This window comes from Protopterus annectens, chromosome 3.part0 (assembly GCF_019279795.1).
Source record: "Protopterus annectens isolate FY-2018-M chromosome 3.part0, PAN1.0, whole genome shotgun sequence".
NCBI lineage: Eukaryota > Metazoa > Chordata > Ceratodontiformes > Protopteridae > Protopterus > Protopterus annectens.
Window position 1 is genome coordinate 1,037,866,077 of NC_056731.1, and position 12,818 is coordinate 1,037,878,894.

Genomic DNA, 12,818 nt, shown 5'->3' on the forward strand with positions numbered 1-12,818 from the left:
GATCATCCCAACAAGCCACACAACTGGAAGTAAAACCAGGTGTTTTAAGCAAAACATAGGAATTCTGTCGTTCCCCCATTAAGCATGTTTAAAAGGTGTGGTACATTGCGCCACACCACACAAATTGGCTAAGAGATTTATGCAAAAATAGCACTGCAGTTAGCACTCTAGTACACAAATACATCACTATAAAGGCACGCACATAAGCTTAGATGTAACTGAGTATCTGATAGCAGGTAATCCTGCAGTTATGTCTACAACATGTAAGAAAATACTTGATAAAACATTAAAGGAAAAGAGGATGTTAACTGGAACCCTGTTGTGCAAATACAGCACTCTAAAGCCATACACATATTAATAGATGTAAGTGTGGTACTTAACAGCAGATAACTGTGGAATGATAACTAAAACATATAGGAATTCACTTGCACTAACAGTAACTCTGTAGCTCAGTCTGTCAAGTGCATTAAAAATAACTTTTTGGTACACATGGTCCTGGGATCAAGTACAGCTGTGTCTACCAATGACAATATATGCATGTGGCCATCAATATTGTAAAGTGTGATATGTATGTCTGTCTCATCACCTATTTATCCACCCAAAACAGTACAGTTGAAATGTCTGTATCTATATTACAGAGGGCAGAGGCATACAGATAGGACCACTCTCATCTTACTCCTAGTGCAACAGGTAATGCAGTAGGCTGCATTCCCATTGGATGTTGAAGTGTGTACTGAAATTGTGCCCCGGTGATATCACACTGCAGCCCACACGGTTTTGCTGGTGATATCACAGACAATCACAGATGCACCAGTAATATATATATATATATATATATATATATATATATATATATATATATATATATATATATATATATATATATATATGCCATAACACATGATCTGGCAATTGTCCATTTGCCTGACATCATGGTTAATGTGCACCTACCTGTTTTGCAGGACACACCAAGCATTTTGGCTTGCATTGTCTTACTGATACTGTTGGCTGACAAACTTACCTGACACACATACCTTACTTCCCAGTGGGGTGGCTACACTTAATCTGGCTCTGCCTATAAAACAATTCTGCCACAGGTCCTACACTTACTCTTACAGCTTGTTGTCCTGCAAAGTGTTCATCCTTTCTGCTTATGCCTATTGCCTGCACTATCACGTTCAGCTCCAGGCTGCCTCCAGCCTGTAGCACACACATTTTTATGTAAATAGTAGCTGCTACGGACATCCCCTGCCATGAAGTAGGATCTGTCCCCCACTATTTCCAAACCCAATATATAGAAAGGGTTGTAATGTAAATGTAGGCCTTATATCTACTTCAGTGGTTGCATAGGATTTGTTGATTATAATGCAAAGTAGATGTGCTGGCTGCAATTCACAGTTCAGAAGCACAGATTGGTTCTGAGGCAATCACTCCCTAATACAGAACCATGTTAAAAAGGCAAACAACTAGCTGGGGAAAACACTGTGTATGACAGTTACTTTTCATGGACACCTCATTTCCACAACATCTATATCTCGGTATTGTTCAACAGGAGTATTGTACACCATCAGGTATGTAGTAACCATTTTGTTTCCAACATGATGCATATTTGTTCGGATCTAGGACTATTGAACGAAAGTTCAATAGTCCAAATCCACAATAACCGGACACACTTTAATGAAAGTGCTTTCACCGAAAAAGCACTTTTATTAAAGTCCGTTCGAAAAAAAACCCAAAAACAATAAATATTCTTTTATGCAGGGGGGACCCTGCACCCCCCCCACACCCCCCTACTTTTATATTCCTACTCCGAGATCGCACTACAGTGGGGAAAAGGGAATTCTCCCTTAACCACATCGTAGTGCGACTGGCACAACCAGCATACAGAACTGAAAGTGCTGCTTCGGTGAACAGCACTTTCGTTTATGTATCTTGGGTGATTTCTGTTTCAGCAGAAAGTGCTGTCGGGGATCTGTATGGATCCCATTTGTCCATGTACTTAGAGGGAATGGTGACTACATCAGTAAGCCATGCATGGAACTGCACTTCTGATATGTCTTTCATCTGCAAATGGGTTAAACCTACAGAAGAACTAGTGTACACTATGGGTAGAATGCTCTTTGTTAAACAGGTATACCACTCTACTAGGAATTTCATGTTGATACAGGAGGTAATACTACATTGCTATTTGTGTAGCACTGCTTGTTTTACATATTATACATATAATCCACAACTTAATGGACTTTTGTGTCAACAGTAACTCTCATGGCACAAGCAGGGATAGATGAGTACTGTCACTGTTCTACTGACATCCATACCTTTATTATGTTTACATGGTGTTGTGTAACCAAGCAGTCATTACTGGTAGCCATCTGTTATCTCTACATACCATATTGCCATGTATTTGATCCTGACATATGTTACCATTTTTGGTCTTTCAGGAGATATGTATCTGAGATGTCAGGGCCCTTTTACAGAGCGTGAAAATGAAGCTGTCTTGGACGCACTGTGTCAGCATCACAAACTCCTGCTGTCCAGGGGGAGAACAAACAGGAAAGAGCAGGCATAATTTGGACTGGCCTGGTTTGCAATGTGAATGCCATTGGACAACACAGCAGGACATATGAACAAGTGTGACACCGTGCCACATATATGATAAATTCCTCCCGCAGAAGAGCAGCAGATGTAGCCAGGGATCTTAGTGTTATCGGTCGAGGTCCTGCAGTGGAACAACCACTGTCAGACACAGAGGAATTCTTTGGGAACCTAACAACACAGGACAGCTCCCAGGCATCCATCACACAGTATGTCATGGATGTGGGTGTCACCATTTCCACACAAGAGGAGCATCCAGGTATGCTTATTTGGATAAGCACTGGAATACTGTAGCATTCGGTGTTTTATGCTGTACATACTTTTATGTGAGTGACATTTATTTATTTTTTGGGGGGGGCAGGGGAGAGGAGGTTAGTTGCAGTGTAAATCTCATGCCCAGATTGTGACCTACATACCAAGTAACATAGTATGTACTGCAAATGTGATATCTGTGGACATATTAACCTGCCATAGTGCAACACGGGTTGCTGTTTACATTACCTCTCCCTCAATTCTTCACAGAACGATCAGAAATCATACGCAGCTGTGATCCTTCTCCTGGTAAGCATAACACTGTTGTGAAACAGATGTAGATTGAATGCATTGTACTTGTAAAGTGTCATCCCAAGCCTGCTGTCTGGATTGATGTACTGTCTGCATGATTGCCAACATCACAGAGTTTTACCAATGGAACATGGTTTACAGTCATACATATACCTTGTAGTTGTGACCACACTGATAGATTTGCAGTATTTGTAGGACAGTTCAGATTGCCTTATGTGTCAACTGTGCAGTGTTGACAAATGTCAGCAGTCTACATCACTGTTACTCATGAGAATCTTCAATAAGGAGCTTATTATTTATAAGCAACTACAGAAGTTTTTTAAAAGTAATGTCCTCAGGTCCTGGTATATGACGGTGGGGCTTAGACAAGTCTGTAATACTGACAGCATTGTATACAGCTTGACATATATTGCAAGAGCATAGTAGTGCATGTACCAATGTACCACTTTTCCCTTTTTATCACAGGTGACCAGGGGGTGTTGGTCTGTGTCCCCCTCACAACCTGATGTCAGTGTCTCTTCAGACTCTGATGATGATGGTGGCCAAAGTGAGGCATGGGGGAGGGTTGGCAGGGGCTGAATCTGTCACAAAGGTTAATATCCCTCTTCTGTACTCATTGGCACTGTGCACAGTCAATATGCTTATGCATACCCAGACTCCTGAGGCCACAGATATTGGACAGTCAGAGGGTGGGGACATTGAACAGGAAATGGTGGGTACTATGACTGCAGTGTGATGATATTAGAAATATTCAAAGTGATGGTGAGGTTCTACACAGATGGATTGATAGGGGTGCTCATAGGAGGCCTTCTGTCCTTCCACGATCTGTTGCAGTGTCCCATCATGTATCACTCAGCGTATGTTTAGGCCATCATGGAGGCTCAAGCATGTTCCAAAAGGACCACCAGATGAATGCTCAGGGTTATGGATGCAGCACAGTCTGACATCCATGACTGCCTCCACCACATTACTGATACCCTAAATTGGCTGACTGATGAAGTGGAAAGACAGTGGTCTGAGAGAGAGATTGCAGATTATCTGTCTTGGAATAGTCATTGTCTGTGATGGAATGTCTGGTTGGAGTTGAGTGTCTGACCCATGGATGTAGTTCAGCAACTACATCAGCTGAGAGTCCATGTGGCCGTGCTCACTTATGCTTCCATAATGGCAGTACATCTAGTGCCCCAGAGATGAGTGTGCTGTCCACAACAAGACATAGTAGGCCATGAGCTCATGGTCCTGGGTGTTTCCCATGGAGGACATGGTCCCAGCAGACAGCAGTCATCCTCAGGTAGTAGCATTGCTTCTGATCTTGGGCATGGAAGTGACAGTGCAACTCCTGGCAGAGGCAGTTCCTGTGTTCGAGGGCAGAGACAGTGAACTGTCAGCTCTGCCATGCATGGTTCAAAGCTGTCTCACATACAGTCATGTAGGGCTAGCACTGAGCTTGACTGTGTTCATGCAGACACTCTCATACCACTGTCACAGTCAGGTCACCTGCAGACACACATGGCACATTCCATGGTCCATCTTGCCTACTTCTCTTCCTGACTCACACACATGCTTGTCAACCTATTGAGTCAGCTTTGGCCTACTGCACCACCACACAACACCCTGTGGAAGTGATGATACCTTTGCCACATCCCTGTCATCCTTGTCATTGATGCAGGGAAATGAAGCTATGCGTCTGATGATCAGGGTGACTACCTAAATTGCTATGTATTCCTTTAATCCACAGTTGCCTTTCACATGCTACTTGTACTGGTCACTGATGGATGTTGTCTGCTGGTGGTTGTACTAAGTACACCTTATTATGTTGTGTAGATTAAGTTGGATGATGTTGCAATGGCTATATACTTACAAAATGAACCTTGTCTCATAGACCTGCATATGTTTCAGATTCTGGATTTTTTGGGACACATCTACGGCTACACTTCTAAAATAAACCTGTAACCATCAGGACACAGGAAGGAATGTCAGCACAGAATCAAAATGTCTTCACAAATTTAAAACAGTAGAGGTGCATGGCTCCAGAGCTTCATATGTGTATTACAGGCTAACAGGGACAATGGCATCATGTAACCTACTCCTGCATCCGTAATACAGGCTAACAGGGACAATGGCATCATGTAACCTACTCCTGCATATGTAATCTCCAACATGATGTGGTTTCTTTGATAAGTGTAAGCAGGTTTCTGGGAGCTGACACATCTACAAGCTGTGGCGTAAGAGATGCACCATCTAAATCCCTGTGTCAATTACAGACATTTGTCCTCATCCAGTTATGATTGCCTTGTTCTGCATCTCATTGTGTTACTTACACATGATGTAAATTACAGCAGAAGTGTGGTGCTCATGGATGGGGAGCCTGTTACATGTAATGTGTAGTGTCAAGGTTACACACCTGTCTCCCCATCTGGCCTATTTATACCACAGTCAAGGTGCAGCTGTGTACAACAGATATGTCTTATACTAGTACTTTCTTGGATGTGCATGTGGTACACAGTGGGAGCTGACAGCTCCTGTATGGCAGCTATACACCTCCCCTCCAAAGCATGTAGTAGACAGCATACACATTTTCGGTCTTGACACAGTCTGCATTGGACATGTTATGTACACTGTGTATTGGATTACTGTGTGACCTCTCTGGCTGTTACAGGTGTCACTTAAGCTTGTGTATCTACATACCACAGGTGTCATTGCACTTAATGATAGGTGTGATGAGTGCCACATACAGTGTAACAATGACATTCTGGGATTTACATGCCATACCTTTATCTATAGGGTGTACAACAGTGCATGAACTCCCACATCTTACTGACCAGTAAAAGTCAAAGCCTACATCACTCTCTGTTTCCATAAGTCCCTGCCTACCAGGTCAATTATTGGAGGTGGGCAGACAATACAGTATTTTTCAGGGGGTGGCTGACTGCCAAAAGTATAATATTTTGCATACCTTGGCATGTAGTATTTGTCAGTGGCTCTGACAACAACTGAATGTGTGTGTCAGTTCATCCTGGGCAACTGTTGGTTCTGTATGCGAAACATTGGCAGTCTATTATTTTCAATCATCTGCAAATGTAGCCAATTTGAGGTCACTGACAGTGGCCGTAACTGCAGAGAAGGGAATGGCTAGGAGGAGTAGTCCCAGGAATGATATGTGTGGGTAGTCCACTGGTGACTGGGCTTATTGTAGCGCTGGCCTTCAAAAGCCTATCTTCCCAGATAATGACTGTTAGACACTTGGCTATCCAACAGCTGACATGCAAGTTTATAAAACACCTCCACAGTGTGTCAGCAATGACTGATGGCCTAATCTCAATGAATGCATTGTCAGGCCATGGCAGGTGAGGTGAGTCATTCTCCCTTCATACATTACAGTCTGTAATAATGAATTTGGTACAGAGCTTAGGATGGGCATGATCTGAACTTGAACAACACAAACTCCATCTGGGCCAGTGTTTGCAGGTGTACTACATATTTAGTGATCACTTCCATGATAAGTGTTTTCATGGCTGCAAATTTGACACTACTGAGACATTTGGGGAAAACAGTTTTCATTACTTGCTACTTGCCCTGTGTACAACTATGTATTCACTTTAATTCCAGCATGGTTTCCAAGAAGGTAGTCCACCAACATGTTTGTGTCTATAGATGCCATAGGCAAGCAGTGGGGGGTTCATACATACACCCTGGGAAGGGTAAGGAGGCACTGCTGATGCAGTTATCCTGCAGCTGCACACCACTCAAGCAGTGTGTACTGCACTGACACAATTACCTTGTGAGGAATGCTGACAAGGAGGGGGACTGAATTGCTGGTGCCTGGCTACTACAACTGCTTGCCTCAGCACAACCACTTTCTCCTGGGATACCACTCCCCTACTCTACACCTCATCTCACACCAAAAGCAAAACATTAATACCAAACTCTACTTGAGGTGCAGGCCACAGCCTATTTGTTAATCTACATAGTTGTCCCACTTCATGCAAGGGTGTGTAGCCTTGACATACCCTTTACCAGGTAGATGCCTTGAGTAGCAAAAAGAGCAATCATTACAGTGTGGCATGTATTATGCCTAGTATTCCAGGTTTCTTTGGTTTCAGTAGTGTAATGCATAGATGGTGAGATGGAGCACAGTTGTAATGTCACACTATGATGTACAATGTCCAGTGATGTACACGTGAAAGGTTGCTCGGGCAAGCACCACAGTGACAGTGATCCCTGTCAGGTCAGAATATCACAGCAGTTCATGCAGCCTGACCATCATCAGCTCCATGGTGCATGTCTGCTTGCCATGGATCTGAGGCATACTGCAAAGGGCTGGGCATCTTTGGCCAAAGTGTGTGTACCCAAACCTGCCCTATATATATCAGACTGTACCTTTATGTAACTGGAACACATGTCTGTGTTCCCACATCATGTCTCACAACATCCAGTGTGCTGTCTGGTAGCCTGACAGGCAGTGCAGACTAGTGAGGCCAGACTAATGATCACAGAGTTGAACAAATTCTCTGTGCATGCACGGACATCTGCATTTTCACTGCAAACTGTGCCTCCTGTACATCTGCATAAACTTTGCTGTAACTGACAAGAGGACAAGAACCATCTCATGGCACAGCAAAACTGGGAGCAGTCATACAATCTTCCAGTTATGTCACTCTCCCACAAGAGGGTCTTCATGAACATATGCCTGTTTGCATACTCATGGGTGTAACCCCAAGCAAATGTGTATGTAGTGTAATTTCCATCAGTAGCAGCAATGTTCCTGGTAAGTACCATTTCATTAGCCATACCTAATGTACATACTCAGGGGTGATATACATGGGCACACAGGCCTGGCCACACAGGTTATACCTACTGTACCATAGATCATCATGTCTCCATAGGGGTAAGTTGGGTAGTATATCATGCTCATGTCATTAGTGAGGGCACAATCACTCAATAATGCTGTGTTTGTAATCTCTGTGTGCTCTTCCCTCAGCATCCCAATATTTCACTGCAATGGACATTTTTGTCATGTACCTTTGCAAGCACCATCAGCAATTGGACACAACACAAACTTTCCACACAAGGTAACTTCAAGTACCCAGTATCTAATCTATGGTGATCATGTTTAATTATTGTCATTGTAGCTTGTGTCATATAGACCACTCAGACACAATCTCTGCCTTGCAAACAGGACATTGTGTGACCCTACTGTACTGGACATGCTGCAACTCTGTGAGTGGAATGGTACATGTATTACCCGCTTTAAGGACATACGATCATAGGATCATAGGAAATTACTAGGCTATTGCCCTAAGGCCTTTACAAGCCTGCCCAAGAATTTAGCTTGTGTTCTGACATGTTAGCACCTGATGCCTCTGTCCAGCAGGGACACAGATGAAATCCCAGGGGTGTATGTTCTGTTCTCCATCCAGTTATCCAGGTTGCACTTACAATGGGTTAATGAGGTACTTGGCTTGATGTTGAAAGGGAGTCTACTCCACAGTAGGGGGAGTCTCTGGGACACAAATCTGTCCCACCAACAAGTCCTATTGATGTCACAGACAAAGTTGAGAATTCTCATGCAGGTTACCTAAGTGGAGCTTGACTTGCGTATATGCAGCAGCCCCAACAAGACAGGAGCTCAGATTGCTGTGTATGCCAGAGGCCACTTCTGAAGAGTCTCTATGAGACTGAGTAGAGAGACAAGGCTTTTAGCCTATCTGTGTTGGTTAGATGTTTGAGGCCTTGGATTATCCTGGTGAGAACCTATGTGGTCTCTCAAGCTGCTGCATGTATTTTGTGACATACCTGCCGAATGGGGCATTGTACTCAATAATGGCTCTTATAAGGGAAGAATACAGGAATGGTATGACCTCACTGTCCCTGGAAGAGATATCCTTCCTATTGAGGTGGGTCATGTAGAAAGATTTCTGTAGAACAGAGGCAATATAATGTTCAAAACTCAGATTGCTATCAACCTGGGTGCCCAAGTCCTTCATGACTGATTGGGTGCTTAGGTCTCTGTCATTATTGTGATAATTTATGTTGACATCACTCTTCCCAAGGGGGATGATGAGGCATTTTTTAGCATTCCATTTGTGGTCATGTTTCTGGGCCCAGGCATTTGTTTGGGTGAGACCCTCTTGGAGGATGTCCACATTACTATGGGAATTGATGACCGTAACCATCTTGCAGTCATCTGCAAACTTGATCAGCCATAGCCCACTGGTTATGGCCTGTACCTCAGAAAACTATATCCCAAGCAACATAGGTTACAGGACCAATCACTGGCATACACCATTCTTTATGGGTCTACTGCTTGAGGTGGCTTCCCCTGTTTTGAGTAGGTGGGTTTTATCAGTGAGCCAGTTTGCTACGCATCTGATAACATACAGAGTGATGCCTAGTTGAGAGAGTTTATCTATTACACTTGAGTGGGGAATAATATCAAAGGCTTTGGCCAGGTCAAGGTAGGCAGCGTGCACCATCTTCCCCTCATCCATGGCTTTGGAGACTGTCTCAAAGAAGTTGACCAAATTTAACAGGCATGACCTCCCGTGATGAAACCAAACTGTGTGGGATTGGGTATTTGGGGGGTTGATGATTGCTAATGTCCTTGTTAATGGGTTCCATGTTACTCCATCCCATAGACTTGCAGATCAGGGTAGTCAGGCTAATGAGACTATAATTTGTTGCATCCGTGGATGCTCCATCTTTGTGCAAAGGGATGACAGTGGCTGTCCTCCACTCAGCTGGGACAAAAACAGTACTTAGGCTTTGGTTGAACAGGCACCTAAAGGTGCTGCAAGTCCCTGCCTGTGTTCATGTAGGCTGTAACCTGGAGTGTTATTGGGTCCCATTACCTGGTATGTGACATTAATTATAGATGCTGGTGGGGGTGATATGTGTACCACACTGTCACAAACTGTTAAAACAGATCACCACCTAATGGCAAGCAGTGCACCTCATTTGCCCTCCTCCGATGAAATCTGTAGAATTGCAAAGATAACTGTCATGTCACCACGGGGCTTCTGTGTGTGGTTGTATAAATAAGGTTTAGAACGTGACTAGAATTTTATGTCACCTATGTCCATTAGGCTACCACTGTTCAATGATCCTATGATCCCATACACTGATGTAAAATGCTGTAACATCTGCATACACACACCTTCAAGTTGACTGCAATTAGATTAGAGCACCTACCTATCTAATGGTACACACTAGGGATCACAATACTTAATGCACATGCCACACCTCAAGTGTGCTATTAACATCTCTTTAGGAAATTTTATGGTAGATTACATCAGCAGGCCTTGTTCTGGTCAGGACTGTGTTGGCGCATTTTCCCTATGACAGCCACAATACTGCAAAACCCCACCTCTATCTACGTCAGCGTAGTGATCACATTTATTTTGCAGGAGGATGCACACATAAACACAGCCATGGCGAGAATTGAACCCCTACCTATCTAGTGTTACACACTACAGATCATAGCATTTACAGGACATGCCATGGCCTATGTCTGACATTACCATGGCAATTGGTAGTGTTAAGGTACATGGCATCAGCAGGCCTTGTGGAAGAGTGTGGTTTGGAGGCTGACAGCACTTGTAATGGCCAAAAAGTGAAGGTCCATTGTCATATGAGATTCTCATTTGTTATAGAGGAGGATGCATACACACACATGCACACCAAGTGGACCACAGTGAGATTAGAATCCCTACCTATCTAGTGTTACACACTATAGATCACAGTATTTTCAGCATTTTCAATTACTTATGTCTGACATTACTATGGCAATTAGTAGTGTTAAGATACATGACATCAGCAGGCCTTGTGGAAGAGTGGGGTTTGGAGGCCAGCAGCACCTGCAAGGGCCAAAAAGTGCCAGGCCATTGAAATGTGGGATTCCCATTTGCTATGTAGAGAGTCATACATATACACATCAAGTGGACTGAAGTGAGGTTAGAACCCCTGCCTATCTAGTGTTACATACTACAGATCTCAGTATTTAAACCATGCACCACAGTCTAGGTTACAACTGACTGCAGGGAAATATTAGTGGAGTACATAAACTAGGCTTGTGATGAACAGTGTATGTGAGCTACAGAGTGACATTGCTTCTCAATTGTTTTCTACATCTAGTAAACTTGCAGTCAGATAACTGTTGTCTATCCTAGTTATGTGTTTACAGTTGCAATTTTGCAGATTTGTGGCTGTTTGCATTTGGATGGGCAAGCATGTGGGCCAAAACAATGTGCCCTGTCAATGTCTGCATACACAACATGGTACATAACACCACATGTTCACCTCTTGGTATATGTGTTCTGACATCCAGTGCATACAGGGAGCTGTAGAGAAGTGCATTATCTAATTCTAAACCCTTACATTTGATCCTTTGAGCAACATTATATATGTGTCATACTACAGCTTTAATCATCATTATCAGGGTATATAGGACAATACAGACATACACAGACATAAATATATATCTGTAGATAACAGGGACATAACTACATGTGTGTGTGTGTGTGTGTGTATGTGTGTGTGTGCGTGTGTGTGTGTGTGTGTGTGTGTGTGTGTGTGTGTGTGTGTGTGTGTGTGTGCAATATTTCATATGTGCATCTATGAATGGAGACAGATGTATGTGTGTATATGTATGTGTATATATATATATATATATATATATATATATATATATATATATATATATATGTATATGTATATGTATGTATAGAGAGAGTGAGATACTGATACAAAGAATATGTATACATATATGTTTGTATCTGTAGACAAATCTATATATATCAAGTCATTTTTGAATGGGGAACAACAGACTTTTGCTCTGCTTAACTAAGTGTATGAGCCTGCCCAGTAGGGGTTTTGCTAGTTATAACCTGACTCCAGCCCACACCTACCTGAACTCCAGTCCAGGATTTGTGTGTTATGCATAAAATATTACATCTGTCACTGTTTCTGCACTGCTGGACATCACTGAACTTGGCTAAGACTTTCTTCAGTTGTGTGATGTAATTAATATTTCACAAAAGTTAACAATATTGCACCACACACAAGACTGACGATATGGAAAACTAAAAGTAATACTCCCTGATATCCAAAATAAGTGGTTATGTCTAGATTAGAACCTTAAATGCCACTACACAGGCTAATTGCCCTAGTCCTTTGAACCACACAGGCTGCTTGACAGGCCGCAAGCATTCATCAAACATTCAACTGCAGACATACATAAGTAAGATATAGAATGTATGATCAATTTATTTGTTACTCTCCTGAGACTGCCTGTCATGCTGCTATATCATTCCTGAGTTTATGTTACAGCAGTTTCAAGGAATACTGCTGTGTTGGGGGTGGTGGAACATCACCACTTCTTCTGCAGGCATACACAGTAGATTGACTATCATGTCACCCCATTGTCTAATATCTCCCCTTGACAGATGTACTAGTACTCTGTTGTAGAAGGTCTACTTGAGTATTCCATGCATGGGGCCTAGTGAATACTCCTGGAAACAAGGTAGTGGAATGGGTATCTGTAGTCTCATGTGGATGGAATTTCTGTGCAAGTAGCCCACTATATTTACTTGCATAATGTACCACATCCATATATGCAATGCAACATCATAATAATCCTTACAAGTACTGTGGAGGATATG